The 4,306-nt window shown below is 41.3% G+C and overlaps 1 pseudogene; it reads right to left on the reverse strand.

The window, feature by feature from the left end:
* Nucleotides 1-682: 682 nt before the first annotated feature.
* Nucleotides 683-1,023, reverse strand: LOC118714396 (annotated as a pseudogene).
* Between the last annotated feature and the right edge of the window lie 3,283 nt (nucleotides 1,024-4,306).

Consider the following 4,306-nt stretch of genomic DNA (forward strand, 5'->3'; position numbering starts at 1 on the left):
GAGGAAAAGTCAGCATCAAAAGCCCTCAATGAGGAAAGGGAAGCCAGGGGAAACAGTCAATGGCTAGTCATCATGGATTGACAGTTCAGGATCTTAGAACAGGAATAAACAGCCAATTCTCACTTTACTGAGAAAGGAACCAGAAGTCAGAAGGTACTTGATCGAGGCTCTGCTGCCAGTGAATGTCAAAGCCGGAACCACCACCCTATGGCCTTTTGTTTGTACGGCTTTAAGTTTGCAAACACCCTTAGTGCTTTAATTTCATCTGACCCTGAACCCGGAGCAAATATTTATCCTTCAACATGGCCACGTGAGAACTACCAGTTTTCTCATCTGGGAGGAGGAGAATACTTTTCTAATGTAATTCGTATTAGGCTTCAATGAGTTAATAGTTTTGGGATTCAAGTGGATATAATAAAAGGTACCCCTCAACCCTCATAGAGGTTTTTATTGTATTTTTAATATATGTATTTTTATTTCAGAGAGGAGGGGAGAGGGAGATAGAGATAGAAACATCGATGAGAGAGAACCATTAATTGGCTGCCTCCTGTATGCCCCCTACTGGGGACCTGGCCAGCAACCCGAGCATGTGCCCTTGACCAGAATTAAACCTGTGACCTTTCAGCTCTATCCACAGAGCCAAACCATCTAGGGCAAGTTTTATGATTTTTTTTCTAATAAACATTTTATGTTTATCCATCCTGGATTCTGTGCCCTACAATTTAGTAAATAGTTCAACTTTACGTTGCTTCAACACTTCCTCTGCATACTCTGAAGTCTCCATCTCATAACCATGTTTCTCTAGTTCAGCTGTTAACTGATTGGAGAAGTCATCCTCTACATTGTCATCATCCCAATTATCCTCCCAGACATATGCATCTTAATCTTCATCTAAAGCAGTCCCGTCTTCACAGGGAACTCCTCGAACTCCTCCTCCAGGAGACCCAAGTCTACCGGCTGCTTTTTCTCAGACATCGTGACACTCCAAGCCTCTCATGCCAGCAGGAAAGTTGGATCCACTTGCCCTCATAGAGTTCTGAGTGATTAAGGGATGGACAACAAATGGGATCAGAATATCAACTTTATCATTAAATAATTTTTTTATTGGAGTCAGTGGTTTATATTTGTGGGTAAGTGAACTCCAGAATTAAATTGGGTAACTACGAAAGCTAGGGCAGGCCTCCCACTACTGGTCTGGGAAGTCCAAGATCAAGGTATCAGCTGATTCAATTGCTGATGACAGCTCTCTTCCTTGCTCCTAGATAGCAAACTTCTGGCTGTGTCCTCACATGGGGAGAGAGTACCTTGGTGTCTTTTTCTAATCCCCATTTGAGGGCCCCATCCTCATGATATCACCTAAACCCAATCATCTCTTAAGGGGCCTATCTCCAAATATCATCACATTATGGATTAGGGCTTTAACATATGCATTTCAGGAGGGCACAATCCAAAGCAATGGTCTACTTCAGTGAATCTTCAAGGTATGGGCCACAGACCCAAGTGCATCAGAATCAAAGGTTGAACTTTAAAACAATAATTCCAAATCAAAAACCTTGCCCTAGCTTCTGACTTTTTAAAAAATATCTTTAATGTGGATTGTCCCCTTTTCTCCCCCATTGACCCACTTCAGCCCCCGAGCTTCTGACTTTTAAAATGCTCCTGGTCATTCTCTGAAGCATTCCAGATGAGAATCACTGACTGAGAAATGGCCAGTCCATTAGAGGTGGCCACGCCTAGTGGGAGGGTCAACTTAAACATTACATTTATAAGGTCAGTATTTCCAATCCCCAATTTCTTCTTTCGGTTTTGAATTTATCTTGCATTTTTCTTTTAATTCAAAGACTGATTGGTGACAAACCTCTTCATTCTGGATCATGGCACCAAACCTTCTCTCCTTCAGCAGATACTCGTTCTTCCACTTCTCATAATCTCCCACATCTGAACACATTCATTATTTTGTAGACATCTGAGTTAACCCAGCCCAGACCTGAATTATTTTCTTTGGCTGAAGTATCTTAGAAAGCAGCATGAATTTTTGGTGTTTTAACTTTTTTTTTTTTTTCTTCCCAGAATGAGAAAACTCTTCTTCAACACAGGACTTTTGGATTTTCTTCCCTGGTCTTTTAACTTTATTTAACAGCTTTGCACCCATCCAAGAGAAATGTTTATTAGAATATAAATTCCTCATAAATTGTGGCTTTGCTTTAATTCGCTAAAATGTGCATTTCATGGGATTAATTTATAAAACACTTCTGAGTCTTGGAGTAGATTTCAAAGGTGCTATAATTAACTATTGATTTCTTGCAAGCTGATTTTTTAATTTGCTGAAATTTTGCCTCTTGCCCCTTATATCACTGCGTGCCTTTCTTACTTCAAACCACCAGCCTCAATGACTAAGTGCCTGTCCCCAGGCACAGTGAATGACAGCACAAAAGGAAAATACACATCCTCTACATCCAGAATTAAAATGCAGATGGGGAAACACAAGATTATAAAACATTGTAAGTTTTTAGCATATTCCAAGTTTTTGTATATACAGTAATGACCATGTCCCAAGTTTTTCCTTTATTTGAACTTTTGTTCTGACAGGTTAATTGATTAAACTGAGTGATTTGTTTTCTTCATTCCTCTTTGGCCAGGTGTGGGCTATCAGAGAAGGCAAGCTGGCGTATTCTCAGGGGCCTAGGACAGTGGTCGGCAAACTCATTCGTCAACAGAGCCAAATACCAACAGTACAACAATTAAAATTTCTTTTGAGAGCCAAGTTTTTTAAACTTAAACTTCTTCTAATACCACTTCTTCAAAATAGACTCGCCTAGGCCATGGTATTTTGTGGAAGAGCCACACTCAAGGGGCCAAAGAGCCCCGCAGTTTGCCGACCACAGGTGTAGGGCCTTTAGTGGACTGGAGAAGATAGGCAACAGTTTTCAGAGGAAACATTAACGGTAACAGCAAAGCTTTCCAGACTGAGAAAGTATTTCCCAGTCTGAGGGGTCAGGGCAATAGAAGGGAAGTGATGAGAGAGAGAGATGGTGGGGCCAGAAGGGAAAATGGGGTTTGAGTGCCAGCTTGCATCGAAGTGAGCCCTACATTTTGCCTTTGCCAAGGACTATGCTAGTTCCCTTTTGGCAGGTCTCTCGTGAGGACTTACACTTGACAGGCAGGAGAAATTGTTTATTCTCTGTACTCTCTATTCATATGGACAGTCCTTTCTTGCAACATCCTGAAATGCTCCTCAGCCTTTAAGGTAGGTGGGGCCCTGGGGGTGGTATGGGGAATAGGGAAGGGAAAGGACTTGCTCTTGGGTGGGGCTGAACGGGATTACCCCTGAGACAGGGAAAGGATAACGCCCAGGTCCTCCATAAGTGCTCCGGTGATGCTTGAGCTTTGAGCAACAGTTTCAGTGACAGACACCATGCGTCTCCCTTCCCTTCCTGCACATTTATGTAAATCTCAGATTATTTCCCAGGCCAGTGGTCAACAAACTTGGGCTCGCAAGCCACATGTGGCTCTTTGACCCCTGGAGTGTGGCTCTTTCACAAAATACCATGTGCAGGTGCAATTGAAACTTCACAAAAGTCGGTTTTCAGCTCTCAAAAGAAATTTCAATCATACTGTTAATATTTGGCTCTGTTGACTAATGAGTTTGCCAACCACTGCCCTACACCAATGGTTTTCAAGTGTTGCCTGTATTTCAATCACCTGCAGAGCTTGTTAAGACCCAGACTGCTGGGCTTCCTCCTCAGAATTACTGATGTAGTAGATTTGGGGTGGGACCCAAGAATTTGTCTTTCTAACAAGCACCCAGGTGATGCCCAGGTGATGCTGATGTTGCTAATCTGAGGGGTGCACTTTGAGAACCACTGGCCAGGCTTTTGAAACTCCAAAATTCTGTGCTTTTTGCTCTCAAGTCCCATCCTTAGGTATGAGCAAAGAATGACTTATCTGTTCAAATGGGGAGATTCGGCAAAGGGGGAAAAAAGAATTTTTTTTTATTATTTTTACAAATTTAAAAGAAATCAAATTATTTACAAAAATAAATCAATGCTTTCAAAACATTAAAAAAAAAAAAAAAAAAGCCCACCACTCAATAAATGGAAGTTTTTCAGTAATAATGCAACCTCTTTGTAATGCTTTTAATTCGGAAGAGTGGTGCTTAAGTACTTGAAAAAGCTTTCTATTGGATAGTGCAAAATGATGTTTCCCTTTCTTCTTGAATCTTCTATCTGCTCCTACCAAATATATCTTGGAGTATAGAAGAGAACAAGTCCTTCCACAACTTCATGATCTTGTGTCATTTTGCATC

The sequence above is a fragment of the Pipistrellus kuhlii genome, unplaced genomic scaffold (genome assembly GCF_014108245.1).
Source record: "Pipistrellus kuhlii isolate mPipKuh1 unplaced genomic scaffold, mPipKuh1.p scaffold_m20_p_10, whole genome shotgun sequence".
NCBI classification, from domain to species: Eukaryota; Metazoa; Chordata; class Mammalia; order Chiroptera; family Vespertilionidae; genus Pipistrellus; species Pipistrellus kuhlii.